We start from the raw sequence: 16617 nt of genomic DNA on the forward strand, positions 1-16617 counted from the left end.
CCTGAAGCTTTTAATCTCTCAGTCTTTCTACAGTGAGTCTTCCACAGTTTGTCAATTATGGGTTAGATTTTCCTAACTAGGCAGTTGAGGCAAGGTTTCTGCTTGTGAATTTTTGCTCTGCTAAATTTCACTTCTCTGTATCCACCAGTCAGTTTGTTGCTAGGACATAGTAGTGAATTCTTAGTCCCTTATTTACTGGACTGAAAACTAGAAGTCTCCTCCATAGTTTTTTAAAATGTAGATTTAAAGCAGTGTGTTTTGTTGTTGAGAATATAGATTGGAACTTATCGTGGGCGGGTGGGCAGGGGAACCCCAGCTTTCTGTTAAAGATGAGATTCCCAAGGGTACTTAATGAAGTGTTATTGTCTAGCTCCTGAAATGTAGACCATTCCTCTGGTATTTTATTGAGAATCCAAAGGATGTTATGATATTATGAATGCTCATAGGGGACAATTATTATTTGCTGCTGGTAACCTCAACCTTTGTAAGAAGGTAGGAGGCAAATACAGTGAGATTGAGAGGAGAAAAGTAGTATTAATAGAGTAGTGAATTCTGGTGAATATTGTTTTGAAAAATTAAACAAAGAATGTGTGTCTAATCATTCTGAAATACCTTAAACATTAAAGATGTCAGACTTCCCAAATTGATCTGTGGGTTTAAATCAACCCCTATAACATCTTAGTAAATTTTTTTTATAAAGAAAAGCATTCTAAAATTATATGAAAAATTACTGAAATTAGAATAGTTAGAAGTATTTCAGGTGGAGGTGGAGAGGTGAAGAGGAAAAGGACGGTGATATAAAAAGAACTAGGATTAATATACACGTGAACCCAGGCCCCTTAATAGATATGCTCATTATGTCTTGCAAATGTATACTCTCGATTTTCTCTTATTGCTGAGACAGAATACCCAACACCCCAAATTAAGGAAATTTAGCAAGGCTGTGCTACCTGGATGTGAACACCAGTTTCTGAGTATTCCTTCCATCCTACTCATCCCCACTTAACTTGGGACAGAGTAGCAAGAGTTGACTATTTCCTTTCTTCCCTGTAGATTATGGTTTGATAAAAGCCCTTTCAACCCATAATCTTCTGGGCCTAAAGCAGGGGTGGCTCATGGCCGAAGGCACCAGTTCATTGTGGAAAACAGCAAAAGCAACAAGAGCAAAAAAAGGAGGAGTGCAGAGAGGACTCTTTCTGTCCCTTCTGTTGTATGTAGGTTCCCCACTCTAGGTGGCTATAGTACTCACACCCATAACCCCTGCCTTGGACCATGAGTCAGTCACAAATTCTAGAAGCTTGCCCCATGACTGTAGGAGGCTTTGGGGAGACATCCAGACACCATAACATAGACTAATAAAAGGTTTTGTTTTAAAAGGTGAATAAAATAGGAGGAATTACTCTCTCTGATCTAAAGCCTTGCTGTAGTAAGGCTAACTAAAGCAAAACAATGGGGTCATTGTGGAATAATAAATATATATCACTAAAAGAGAATAGAGAACTCAGACATGAACTCTTTTATTTTTTGTAGTACTAGGAATTGAATTCAGAGCCTTAGCACTATATCATCCCCAGGCTTTTTGTTTGTTTGTTTGGAGACAGAGTCTGGAAAAATGGCTGAGTTGCCTAGCCTGAGCTGAAATTTACAGTCTTCTTGCCACAGCCTCGTACAGTGCTCCCATAGCGATTATAGATATGTGCCTCCACAACCAGTTTCCTGATGATTTTGGCAAGAATAAAAAGCAATTAAATGAAAGAAACATAATCTTCAACAAGTACTCAAATGAAAGGCTGGGGTGGGTACTAAGGAATGTACCTCACTCATGGGGTTCTTGCCTATCATGTTTGAAGCCCTGGGTTTGCCAGCAGTACGGATTGAGCGGTGGGGGATGTGCTGCCTAGACATCACAAAAACACAGAAGTTGATTGAATGCAGATGGGGGAGTTAAATGTATAGTATAAAAACCATGAAATTTTTAGAGGAAGACATCAGAGAACAATGGCTCTAGGGCAATGATAGTGAACCTTTTAAACCTCTCAATGATAACAGCCCACTGCAGCTCACATACCATAGTTTCACCACCATTGCTGTAGGGCTTGGTAAGGAATTCTTAAGTCTGAAAACCAAAACGTGAACACACACATGCATGCATGCATGCACACACAAAATAAAAAATAAATAAAATAAATTTTACTTTATTAAAATTAAGCTGTGTGTGGTAGCACTCTTCCTGTAATCCTAGAACTTGGGAGGCTGAGGCAGTTGGAGCCCCGTGAGTTCAAGGCCAGCCTGAACTGCATAGTGAAACTGTCTCAAAAAGACAAAATAAAAAAGTTGAAAAGACAGGCCACAGATTGGAAGAGAATATTTGTTCTTTTGTTTGACAAAGACTTTCTATTAGTGTTTTCTGGAGGAAGAGAAGCAATGGAATATACAAATAGTTAGATTTAGAGACTGGTTGACACAGTCAAAGAATAGGTAGTCCCACAGTGACTGTCTACTGCCTTGAGAGCTGGGACATGAGTAGCTTCTCAATCCAAGATACTGGGAGCCTCGACAGAGGAGGGAAAAATGACAAGGTACCATTCTGAGGCCAGAGGCCTGGAGACTCCCTGGAGAATCACCTTTGTGAGGCTGTACTCAGAGGCTGATGAATCTGGATTTTGATGTCCTGAGGTGATGGTAGCAGAAAAACAAACAAATAGCACCCACTCAAGAAGAATTAGACATTTTCTAAAAGTGAGCTTTCCCCTTTTACTCTTTAGTGCCACCCAGGGCCCCACCCCATTGGAGGGTGCTGCCCACATTCATGCTGATTCGCATACCTATTGTCTCTGGATGCGCCATCACATACCCAGAAGTGTGCTTTACCAGTTACCTAGGCATCTCTCAGTCCAGTAAGTTAGCAACGAGGGTTAAATAATCATTACAGGCTATATATCTGGAATATATTTTTCAAAACATAATTTAAAAATAGTCTGATTTTAAAATGTCCAAGCAGTCCAGTTTTAAAATGGTAGAAAAGACAACAGATATTTCACCCAGCAGAGGAGACAAATGAGATGGCAAATCAACAAAATGTTCACTATTGTTAGACCTTATGAAAATGCCAGTTAAAACTATGAAGTTTATATTAGAACAGTTAAATTTTTAAAAATTAGTGGTAATAAATATTTGGAACATGTAGCTGTCAGATAATGTAGTGTTTTTTATATGTTGGTAGAAATGTAAAGTGACATAACTACTCTGGAAAAGTTTGACAATTTTTAAAATATTAAACATTCATTTCCCATGTGATCCAGCAATTACATTGTCGGGCATTTATTACATAAAATTCATCTGTACAGAAAAACCTCTACATCAATATTCATAGTAGCTTTATTTATAACAACAAAGTACTGGAAACAGTCCAAGTTACTGGTGAACACTCTAGTGAATGATCGAATAGGTGCTGATATCTCCATATGATAGAATACTACTGAGCAATAAAGACAAACGAACTACTAATACATGAAAAGAATTAAATTACAAAATGTTTCATACTGAATGATTCTATTTACATACCATTCTTAAGATGGTAAAACTATAAAGAACAGTTTAATAGTTTCAGGGGAGAGAGATGGGCAGAGAGTATGTGGGAGTGAATGGAAATACAGGACAGCACGAGGAAGTTCTCTTATGGAAAAGAAATAGTTGTGTATGATGTTTATCTTTGTCACACAAATGCAGATTTTAAAATGGCAAAAATGCCCAACAACAGTATATCATTGTCAGATTCCTGGTTTTTTAACTGTACTACAGTTAAATGTTCTTCCGTGTACCTGGGATTCATTGTCCCATTTTTATAACATCCTCTGAGCCAGTATTCATTTCAAAATAAACAAAAATTTGAAAAAAAAGAAGCACCTCTGTTACTTAGTCTTCTATAATGTAGAAACCAAGCTCAAAAAATTGCCTTCATTATGCTGTATTTTACCTGCCATGCGTATGTATTTTGGTGAATTCAAGATGACCAAAGTTGCTCTAGACCCATGAACTACAAGAAAGTGATTTTTCCTACTAACTGTGAGGCTAGGATCTGTAATCCATGTACTTATGTGTCATTAGCATGTAACTAGCATGTTAAACATGAGATGAGCTAAATTCACTTAGTTAAACATGGAGTAGGTAAAAAGGATCCATGACAAGGCCTGAGTCTCCTCCAGTGTTCAGACTGAGTGAAATGTGACTGAAGGTGAGGAGGAAACTCTTGAGCACGTAGCAGAGATTTCTTTTGAAAAATATAAAGTTGAGTTTAGTTATATTCATATCTTAGTTATATTCATATCTTAGCTGATGCCACGTAATTTAGAATCCAGTGCAAAAAGACTGAACAAAATAATTCAACAAAATAATTTCAGCTTCATGGTTGTCCCAAATTGGATAAACATTTATCTCATTTTTAATTTTATGAACTTGTACATTCATTATGAAAATTTTGTTCAACCTCTGCAGTTTTCCCGCCACTCTAGCTATTGTGTTGGGTGAGAGACATGATAGAAATAGAGGAAACAGTTCCCCTTTCTGAGGAGTTGCTTGAAGATAGCTGTAATAGAGATATATTAAATGACATTGGAAACAGATTTTTAAGGAAAGATTATGAAGAATGTGTACCTAAACATCTTGGAAATCCAAAATAGATTTAGTAATTTACAAATCATATAGAAAAAAAGTAAATGAACAGTGAGTCAGAAAGATCTCTTGGACAAAGCCTTTTCCTTGATGGGAGGATATTTTAACAGACTGAAATAGCCTACCTAAGAAAGGACAGGCAAAGGAAAGAAGATTCACAGGGAAGGGAAATGAAGGCCCGAAATTATATTTTATCATCATTTTAATGTGAAATACATCATTTGAATGCTATACATAGAAATACAATGTAGACTGCATGTGGTGGTGCATGCCTATAATCGCAGCACTTGAGAGGATAAGGTAAGAGGATCTCTGCATTCAAGACCAGTCTGAACTGTATAGTGAGACCCCGTATCAAAAAGACAGAAAAAAAAGAATATAATGAAATACTACAGTTATGCAAGTATCTATATATTTTCCTATGCTTTTAAATAAAGTGGTGTACTACCACCACAACACTTGTATTTATTAAAACACTATTTTTACAATCAAGCCTTTTTCTCTTATCTGTCAACCTAGGTTTTAGACAAGGGGCACTTTAATTTTTCAACTTAAAGGCCGAAGGACAACATTTCTATTTTTGATTTACTGAATAGGCAGTTTGTATTTTAAGGGTGTATTTTTTATTTTAAAGTGAATAAAACAATAAAACAACAAAGCAGAGAAGAGTAAAACAGTGCAAATAACACAGGATTTCAGAAAAAGCAGGAAATCACAGTGGCTACCGTAATGTCTCTTGTTTTCTTCAAAATAGCTGTCCATATCTTCATCTATATTGAAATCAAATAATTGAAAACAGACTAAGCATGTATCTTTTAGTCATTTATTTGCTAAAATAAAAGATATGGGGATAAAGGTTATTTTTAATGACAGTAACATGTCGTTTGTCTAACTTAGCTTATCAAAGTTTCTGTCAAATGTTGGATTATGGTAAAGTAAGTCGTAATTGTAGGTTGAAAAGTTATTTCTAAACATGTTAATCATGTCATCTAAATTAAGCAATAGACTTGGTGTTCAGATTGTTATTTACAACTTTAAAATGTTAGTAATCAAAGGCATAGAATCCTATGAGACCAACAAAGGAAAAGAAGTTTGATCTGGTTGAAATGTTGCATTTGGTTATATACTTTAGTGTTAGATGGTAAAAACGAAACAGTTAGGACTTTTGTATTGTTGTCCAACACCACATAGATGATCAGAATATGTATTCTAAAACCAAAATGTTACCAATTGATAATTGTGGGTTCTTCAATGACCAAGATCTTGGTATTTGTTTCTTGTGGTGTTTCCTGCGATACCACCATTTAAATAATGTTGTACATTTTGCCTTCAGTGTAAAATGTAGTAATCCAAAGGCACTTTATATGAAAGCATAGGAAAAGATGTAACTATTTGCATAACATTAACAAAACATCTTGGAATGTAGCTCAGTGGCAGCATACTTGCCTAAACATGTGCAAGGTCCTGGTTCACTCTCCAGTATCTCAAAAACATGACAAAATAGCAAAAAACCACTTTAGTTGAGAGGGGTTGTTGCTGCTTGTAGGGAATGATAACATTGTAATGACTCTACTGCTGTAAGATGGCAGATGTGAGAGAATTTGGTATGCATGTATAATCTGAAGATACTGTGGTGGCACATACCAAAAAATCGTGACGTTCTCTTTACTAGCTTTTAATTATTCTTAACAGTTAATATTAATAATTGTTATTATCCTTAATAGTTAATAGTAGTCATGTATATTTTACTACTTAACAAGTATTTTTTCTGAACTTTCTTCATTAAGTAGAAAAGATCTCCACTATTGTGTAACATGCCAGTATTTAATTTCATTTATAAATGTGAGATTAAACTGTATATAAATGTAATTCATACACACTTCGGGGGCTGGGGATTTAGCTCAGCGGCATAAGTACCTGCCTTGCAAGCAGGCAGTCGTGAGTTCGATCCCTGGTACCGATAAAAAGAAAAAGAAAAAAAAAAGTATATTATACACTTCACCCACTTAAACTATACAAAGCTTTTTAGTATACTCAGAGACATGCACAACTGTTGCTATAGTATGTTTTAAATCATTTCCTTCAGAAAAAAACCCTCTCTGAACTTCCTATCAGTCTATTCCCTCACCTACAGCCCTAAGTAACCAATAGTCTGCTTTCTGCTATATAAATTTGAATATTGGGGACATACAACATGGGGTCTTTCATGGCTAATGTCTTTTATGTAGGGTAATGTCTTCAAGGTTCAATCATTTTGTAAGATACACTTGAATATACAAACTCAACTAGATTGACTCTCTGGTAAAACTAAAACAACATTTTCCAGAGTTTTATGACAGAACCCAAAATATACATGATGTAATATTTCTAATGAATACAATATAATAAAAATCTGTCAAGAAATTATAATCCATTCTTGAGAGGAAGAAAACAAACAATCAACTGATAGAAATCCTAGGATGAACTAGATATATAAATTATTGGGTAAAGACTTATAACAGCACTTAAATAGGCTCCAGGAAGTAAACAAAACACATTTGAAATGAGTGACACAGTTGAAAATCTTAGAAGTGAAATAGAAACTATGAAATAAGCAAATAGAAAATTTTAAACTGAAAAATACAGCATTTTGAGTAAAAATTCACTGTAAGGTTTTAAGAGCAGGTAGGAGATTAGGAATAAATCAGTTAATTTCAAAATAGATCAATAGAAGTTTACTCCATGAGGAATAAATAAAAGCCCCAAAGTTTTCGTTTTTAAAGGCATAAGATGAATTTGTGGAATAAAAAGTGTAGCAAACCCCAAACAGTATAGATTCTAGGAGATCACAGCTAGCAAATTATAGTTAAAGCATGGAATACAAAGAATAAAGAAGGCATGATGGTCCATGCCTGTAAACTCTGCACCCAGAAAGCTGAGGCAGGAGGATCAGAGCCAATTTAATACCATCCAGAACTCCATAGTGAGACCCTGTGTCAACAAAACAACTACAGGATAACATCATTTCACATTTGTGGAAAAGTGGTAAAGACTTCTCATCACAACACCAGGGATTAAAAGTCAATGTGGACAACATCTTTAAGACTATTGAAAAAAGGAAAGAAAAGAAGAAAAGATAAGACATGAACTATTAACCCAGAATTCTATATTCACTGGCTATTTCCATCTATAATAACATAGAAACACACACACACACACACACAAATAAATGGTATTTTCAGACAAAGGAAACCCAAAAGAATTCATTACCTAAGGTTTTTCTTACAAGAATTGTTCAACAATATAGTCCAGAATATAAGGAAATCATAGCTGAAGATCTGAATTTTCAAAAGTAAAAATGAAGTATATTAAATGCTAAAAATCTCAGTTTAGACACCAAATTTTTTCCCAGTTAAAAATACATGACCGCTTAAAGCAAAAGTTGATTGAGTTACTCAATAAATGTATATATAGCGTGTATAACAAATACAACATAATGGACAATAGTAGGCCATAAACAGATTTGTAGTATAATTATAGACCTTTAGATAAAAGAAGGAAAAATTCTATAGGGACAAAAAGTAAGTTGTTTTTATGGGAAAGAAAAATACTTTGTTGTTAGACTTTGTAATATAGAAAAAGTGCATTAAGTATCTATGATAACTCAGAAAAGAAAATAGAAACAAAATCGACTTTCAGGTATAAAAGGCACACACAAATATTACAAATTACAGGAACTTGGAGAATGTTCCCATGAATTCTTCCTGTGGAACCTGTTAGTCAAATGACATGAACCACATTAGCCTGTGGGCTAGTGTTACTTATTAGAGAGTCACTTATGAAACTAAAACAGAAAAAAAAGTTAAAATGAATGAGCAGAGTTTAAAGGGTATATGCCCTGTTCACGTGTGAGACAACTAAAGAACGGTGACAGGTAGAGAATTTATGGAAATTTTCTTCAAATTTCTTAATCATCAGATTAGTGATGATAATAAAATTGTCATCCTGAGATTATTGTGTATTAATGCAAAATAAAACAAATTACTGATTATGGAATATCCTGATTCTGTTGTCACATCTGTCCGAGGAATCCAGGATTTTTGGTGTATAAAAAAAGAGATGCTGATAAAGTATCGAAGTGGTTAACTACGTCTCGTAGTCCTGAACTTGAATTGGAAGTAATTTGCATGAATTTCCGACATTTTATTTTCACATACCCCCAGATACACATGCACACACACTGTGCAGAGAAAAGGACTGGAAACAATGATCAACATCATAGCAGGGAACGTCCCTACTGACAGATTGTGGCTCTTAAATACTACTTCCTCCAGAGAGTTGGGGGGTGGGGACAAGCCTCTTGGAAAAATAGCTGATTTCAGATCTAGGTAAGAAGTGTACAAGACTAATGCAATAAATCATGTCATGCCAAATAAGAAATAAACTTTCAGAAACTTTTAGGGTCATATCAGAAGGATACAGAAATCAAATTGGAAAGGCTACCACTGGTCAAGGATGAGTACCTTTCAGGTTTAATGTAGCTAGTAATAGGAACAACTTGAAAACCATCTAATGTTGCTGATATCAGAGAGCTTGTAATGGCTTTTTGGAGACAAGGCTCTCACTATATAGTCTAGGCTGTACTTGAACTCTGGATCCTGCCTTAGCTTTGCAGAATTCTGGGATACTGTTGTCCTAGACACATGGCCAACTGCCTGATGGTACTTTTTAAAACCAAATTCATTTAGAAACAGATCGATCTATATTACAGATTCCACAAAAGACTTCAAGTGTTTAGTATTGACTAAACTTGGAAGGGAAAGGAATGTGAATCTGAGTAAGAATACTAGTTGATACATAATCCTTTAAACACTCAAATCACCTTCCTTATTCTGAGCAGCCAGCCAGGCAACTACTCTTTGCTTTGTTTTTGTTTTTGTTTTTCATTGTTTTTTGAGATAGAGTCTTGCCTTGTAGTTCAGGCAAGCCTTGAACTTACGTGTACTCCAAGCTGGCCTCAAACTTGTGGCAGTTCCACCTGCCTCAGCCTCCAGAGTGCTGGGATTACAGGCATGTGCCACCCCCTACCCACAGCGGCTCTTTGCATTGTTGTAAGACTTGAACTGTCCTCTCTGAAGGGCATGAACCAGAAGGGTCTGTAGACCCTTTGTGAGCCCAACTGTAGGCAAATTTACTGTATTAGAGGTAACTAAGAATAGTGACATTTTTGAATATTGAGACCAACCCACTGTCCCACTCCCCCATGTGGCTCCAAGAATAATGGTCACAGTTATGTTTCCTAGGGAGATCAGAAGACCCATGTTTGAGAAATTCTAAACATACCAACTGAAAGATATATTACTGTGAAGTGGGAATATTTTCCCAGTAAAAAAGCAACAGCAGATTTCTTAGCCATACGGAGTATCCTATAACCTTGCTAGCACCCTGCTCTTAAATATGAATGGAACATCAGATATTGGGGACCTAACACAGTGGTAGAAGTATGTGACTTAGTACATCAATCCCTGACATTTTTTTGGCACCAACAATCAGTTTCATGGAAGATGATTTTTTGATGAATGGGGGTGGGGGATTGTTTTGGGATGATTTAAGTACATTTATTGTGTTCTTTATTTCTCTAATTATTATATTATAATATATAATGAAACAAGTATATAACTTACTGCAGAATCAGTGGGAGCCCTGAGCTTATTTTCCCACAACTAGATTTTCCTTCTAGGAGGGATGGGGAAGTGGCACCAGAAGTGGGTTGCTTACGTCCAGTCTGCTCTATAATATAATTTTGATGACTGTCACTGCAGAAAACCCTGTTACCCAAAGATATGTTGCAAATAAACACAGGCTTTTTAGGGCTTAGGTGGCACTCTTATGAATTCCTTCTACCTTGAGTTTAGAATGTATGAAGATTCGAAGTTGTCTCAAATATATCATCATTTGTGATCTTAAGCAGTTGACCCTTTTGTATCATGGATAAACTTAATTCATCAGGCTCATTCACAAATGGGCCTCCGATCAATGTCTTTCCAGTTAGTGGATCTTTTGTGGTTAGTGTAGGTGATCATACACAAGCTGGAAGAAGGTCCTGGCTCAGTCTCAGGCTGCTTCACAGTCTGTATCAAAAATTATAATGTTTGAACTGTCAAAAATCATAATGTTCACTCAGCGCCTCAATAATTCTAGTTTGGTGTTGAAGGCAGCCACTGTATCTGGAGAATTGAATACAGTTGTTGTTCTCCCCTGAGGTGACAGATTGAGTTCATTAAAAAGGTAGAAAATGCCACACAAGTAAGCAGTTTTGGGATCTATTTTGTGTCACTAAAATGTGCTGCCAGACGCAACTGTTTTTGTAAAAGAAATCTCTATAAGGTGGCAGATGTAACACAGAACTTTAGGTCAGTGTTGTGCCTTCAGAAAGTCATTTCTTTTCTGTGTATAGGAGAAGACACGTGCCTTGTGTCCATCTCCTTAGAGAGCTGTGTGAATGCACAGATGCACATTAAAGGAGTGTACTGTAATATGGTTGATAACCCTAATCACATCCTGCAAAACTTTGTTAAGTTCAGGTGACTTTTTTGAGGTAGCTAGCGTTTCCCTGTGGGTAACATAGATTTGCATTCAGAAGCAATCACTTTGACCTGAGTAGTGAAAACAGCCATCCAAGCATAGAAACCACTCTGCCCATGTACATATCAACACAAAATGTTCAGTTTTCGTTCAGACTTGAATGGTTCTGCAGCTGTGGTGTTGGTTGGTAACAGAAGTGTACATAGCATTTTCATATACATCCTCTTGAAAAATACACACAAACAAGTGCTGCTTTCTTACAATAGTTGACTTATCAACCTGACTTGTATAACATGGGATTCATTAATCCTAACTCTTGGGCTTCAGGGTCCTCTATTTCGTCATTCCTTTCATTCATGATGCTAACCGAAAGGGGAGCATGGTACTATCTTTTGAACTACAAGTTTTCCTACAAGACAAATGTCTTCAGTAGCAGGAAGAATCAACTGTTTGCTAACAGTAAAGGAGTCCTTAGCTTTAGTGGTGCAGCTAGCTGCTAAGAATGGTGTTTTCAGTGGAGACACATTTGCTGAAATGGTTGGCTTCAATAATTCATGTTCTTCATGTTCACATTATTTTTTTAAAAACTCCACACACTTACCATTTAAAATGTAGGGTGTTTAGTCTCCATGTGGCAAAGCATGTTTGGAGGCTTCATGGCTTTGTTGGGTAGCCAACTGCCTCATTACACACAGCAGACTTGGAGAATGTGAATCACCTGTTGCAGTGAACCTGTAATTTAAGTAGGACTCTAGGTATTTTATTTTAAATGCAACTTTTCTTTTGTTAGTAGTTTTAGGGTCTTGTGCTGTCTTATCATTGGGTCTTTCCCCTTTTTCAAAGCTTTCCACTGACATTTGGGTTATACTCATTTTAGCAAGGATTCGCTTGTGGGCTTACCAAACTGTGACTGAGACAAGTGCATAGTGCAGGGGGAAAGGTATGGACTGAAGTGGTAAGTGAAATAATGGATGAGCCCTTTAAGACTGAAATTAAGTGTTGGATTGTAAACACCTAAAACCTGTCACCAGATGTGGCTGTATAGTTGAAATACATCAACTGACTTGCTATTGTGAATCCTACTAGTTGTGGCTTGATATTTGCTACTCACTGGTAGCAAATTGATACAAGTCTGCAAGCAAATGATTTATTGTGGTCTCTGTGCAGTCAAACTTCTCTGCTGATGTTAATCTGTATTTATAGCTGTCTGAGCTCCACCTCAGATCATGAAACGTTAAGATTCTCTTAAAGAGCACACAACGCAGATCCCTCACATGTACAGTTTCCAATGAAAGATTTTCTTCCCCTAAATGATTATTAATATTCTCTGAGAGATCAAAGATAGACTTATAAAAATATTTTGCTACAGAAAAATGATTCCAAGCAAATTAAGAAAGGCTTTTAAAATTATAAAATTATAATAATAGATTTAAAGAGAAGTTAGCATAACTTGGAAAATAAAGTTGGAAATATCTGAAGAAGTAGAGTAAAAAAATCAAACACACAGGATACTGAAAAGTTCAGTGGAGAAAATTTCAGGATTATTCATAGGATATTCACATCTGAATAATAGCAATTCCAAAACAAAAGGATAGAGAAAATGAAGGGAATAGAATTATCCAAAAAGAAAAAAAGAGTATCTCATAGAGCTGAAAGTTATAAATTTCCATATTTAAAGGCACTATCCTAGTTCTATAATAGAATATAGACTTAATCCAATGCACATCACGTCCCTGAAGACGTTACTAGTGAATTAGGTGAACTCATGTAAACAATGCATGTAATAATTGTTGACTTAATAGTTGTCATATTCCTTTATTAAGGTCTAGAGTAGAATTCTCCACCTGTCAACTGTTTACAATTTTTATGTCAACTGAATATTCTGTATTAGATTTTAAGCTTGGAAAGGGTATAGACTATTACTTTTCCCTGTATCATAATCAGTGAATATAGTTCAGTATGTTTTCTAAAGAGTTGCTTCATCTGAACTGAAGAAAACCTTGTGATTTCAGGGGTTTCTTACTGGTTAAGAGTTTCTTAATAGGTTACAGCCATACTTCCACTGTCAAATCCTATTTTAGAAACACTTGGTGTCACATTCAGTATATAGACCATGAATTCTGTATAAGCTTTAAAAAGGGTTACATTAGTCATTATTTCATTGAGTGTCCCTGGATTGCATTTTCTGATAATCAGATCTCTGTCTCACAATGACAATGACAATCAAGAACCCTAAGTAAATGAACTCAAAACCTGTGTGACAGCTGACACTTTCTCTTTTAGAGCTTTTTATAGTCTTGAATATGTAGAACTTTTAGAAATCATTATATGTATCTGGAATTTGCTTTTATGTATTTTCTGAAATAAGAATAATGTTGCCTTTAATTTTTGTGAAACTACAAATGATCACATTATATACCTACTTAATCATGTTTTTGTTGCTGGGCTGGCCTAGGGTTTGGTAATGCTCCATTAGGTCATGAGTATAGAGATTTTTAGAAACCTCTTCCTTGTGTCTGAAGGAGTTGCTCATGTAAGTCTGAACGCATGACTATTTCTGTCCTTGGAGACATCATGGAGCTACTCTGCTGTTGCAGTGTACCAGGTCCTCGTGATAAAAGAGTGAGGAGTTAAGGGAAGGGCACATTCCATACATCATTGGCAAGGGAGGGTAGAGGGAAAAGATTATCTTCATCTTCTTGCCTCATGGAGTAAAGCCTGGCACACCTTGTCTCTTGGGCTCAAGAGTCCCCCTTCTGCCTCGCAGATACAGGGTAGAAAGCAGTGTTCATTTGTTAGTATGCCTGTTCCCTCCATCTTTTTCCTCCATCCCTTCCTACCGCTCACTTGTTGCTGGCTCGCTTGCTTGCTTGCTTGCTTTCTCTCTCTCTCTCTTTCTCTCTCTCTTTCTTTCTCTCTCTCTCTCTCTCTCTCTCTCTCTCTCTCTCTCTCTGTCTTTCTTTTCCCCTTCCTTCCGTTCTTCCCCTCCCTTTCTTTTTCAGCCCTCAGATCTGACCTCATGGCCCCGGCACTGAACGATGAGATATAGTTACCATAGTTGGGGACAACCTTTAAAACAAATTTTTAAGAGTCTTTTGAGACAGTCTTGCCCTGAATCAGACCTGTGAGACTCCTGCATCAGCCTTCTAGGGTACAAGGATTAGGCCATACTGTTTTCTTGATTGTTTTAACTGGGTGCAATATGGTATCAAATGTCACATGTAAATGTTATACCATATACAGTGGTTGAAAAAGTAGAACTGTGGACTGAAGTATAGTACTCTGAAGATGCCCCATCTCTCCTGAAGAGCCTGCAGACTATCTGACCTTGACATGTGACTGTGGAAAGAATGAATATTATAGATAAAGAGCCAAAACTATCTTGGGCATTTAGAAAAACAGCCAAGTAATATTTTTACCCTTTGTATCTGACCTACTATTCTGCAGATTTAAGTTTAACTGACACAGTTTCTATCCTAATGATAAAGCTAAGGCTGCAAAAAAATCCAAATCCTATGAGAGTTTCTCTCCATCATGCTGCAGTCCACTATCTGATCCTCCAATTTATGTGTTTCGTAAACACGTTGACTAATGACTTTAGTTTGAGATCACAAAAATTCATGTAATTTCTTCCACAGTAGACAATGTCATTTAGGTAACTTTGTTTCCAGGTCATTAGCCATTCATATTTGACTCAGAGTGAACTAGTTCCTTGTTGCACCCCACACCACTCCTTCCTCTTCTCCCACCTCAGGGTTGGCCTGCTGTAGAACTGATTGTGTCGTGAGGGCATAGAGATTACAGACTCTTTAACACATTCAAGTGTGTGCTGGTGACCTGTTTCTTTCATGTTGACTCCCTGAATGATGCAGTGGTGAACTAGTCACTACTAACTTTGGTCATCAGGTCTTCAAAAAGACCAAGGCAGCATCTCTTCTTCTAAAGTTTAGGCTTTGCCCAGAATCCTGATACATGGAATAGCCCATACCAAAGATCAGTGCTCCCACAACAAAGCCTTTAGCTGCTACACGCATGTGGATCAAGTGAATGGATATTTGAGTATTTCCCCTGCTCTTCAATTTGTATAATCCAGTGCAACAATTGCTGCAAAGCCTACCATTCCAATAGCAACAAATGGTGTCTCTTAGGTTTTTTCAGATAAATTTAGATCCCTGGTCTTCATCGTATGGGGAAAGGGAAACATCTGTGTGGCTTGACATAGTGACTGCCTGAAGAATCTTTCAAAAGTCACAGAACCCCCAGCCTACTGACGACGCCCACCAGTCTTCTCCCTGTCCCACCCACAGCCTTTACTCCTTTATTTTATACTTTCTTTTTGTATCAGGAATCAAACTCAAGGCCTTGTGCTTGTCAGGCAGGCGCTTATGCCACTGAGCTGTATTCCCAGCCCCTCCTTTATTTGAAACAGGGTCTTGCTGTATATTGCAGTCCGACCCTGAGCTCACTATATGTAGCCCAGACTGGCCTCAAACTTGTGATGATCCTCCTGCTTCCGCCTCCTGAGTGCTAGAATTATAGGTGTCTGCCTCCGTACCTACCTTGTTTTATACTTTAAATATGAGTTTGGCTGAATACTAAGCTGGAATGTGTTTTTGAAGTGATCACTGTTGATCTGAGCTCCTCCTGTTAGCTTATTTATAATTTCTTCATAACTCTTGTTTTTCCCCCTCATATAATTTCAAGTTAAAGAGGATATTCCCCCCTCAAAAAGCAAGTTTGAGGCATTTTCAAAATCATTCCCAGTTTTAATAATTTTGCAGGAAGACTCGCAAAACTCACTGCAAACTGTTATGACTGCAATTGTGGTTTAGTGAGTGAAGAACATAAATAAAATTAGTGAAAGAAGGAATTGCATAGGATAGAATTCAAAAGTACCAATGATAGAGCTTCTGCCGCCCTATCTTGGTGGTGGTAGTATGCCTAGCATCCATAAATGATTGCCCATATGAAGTACTGCCAGCTAAAAAAGAACACTGGAACATTTGGTTACTGGTGGGTTTTTTGGGGAGCAGGGTAGTTACTGCTTCTATGATAGTCCTTAGTCTCCAGCCATTCTTAGAAGTTGAGTTGATACTGCTCTCCATGCCCTTCCAGATGAAAGTTATATCCATCATAAATTATATTATTAGATTGTCTGTTAGCCAAAGACACTCCTACCAGTCATTGTATTAGTCAGTTTTCCTTTTGCTAGGAACAAATACCTGACACCCATCATTTAAAGAAGGAAATGGCCAATTTGGCTAGTAGTTTCAGTCCACAATTTATTGGCTCCAAAGCAGAAACATCCTGATGGAAGGATGTGGTGGAGTGAAGGGGCTCAGTTCATGGCCACCAGAAAGCAGAGCAGAGGAACAGCACAAG

General features: G+C 36.9%; 1 protein-coding gene and 1 pseudogene across 21 annotated transcripts in view; one reads left to right on the forward strand and one right to left on the reverse strand.

Annotated features, from left to right (window-relative positions):
• The window catches only part of Cdc42bpa (CDC42 binding protein kinase alpha), a 266063-nt gene that overhangs the window by 109234 nt on the left and 140212 nt on the right, over positions 1-16617 (forward strand). The gene's annotated exons all lie outside the window — the stretch shown is intronic.
• LOC106028615 (HIG1 domain family member 1A, mitochondrial-like) lies at positions 15175-15455 on the reverse strand (annotated as a pseudogene).

The sequence above is a fragment of the Cavia porcellus genome, unplaced genomic scaffold (assembly GCF_034190915.1).
Source record: "Cavia porcellus strain 051 isolate PalLab524CR breed Dunkin Hartley unplaced genomic scaffold, mCavPor4.1 scaffold_26, whole genome shotgun sequence".
Taxonomy (NCBI): domain Eukaryota; kingdom Metazoa; phylum Chordata; class Mammalia; order Rodentia; family Caviidae; genus Cavia; species Cavia porcellus.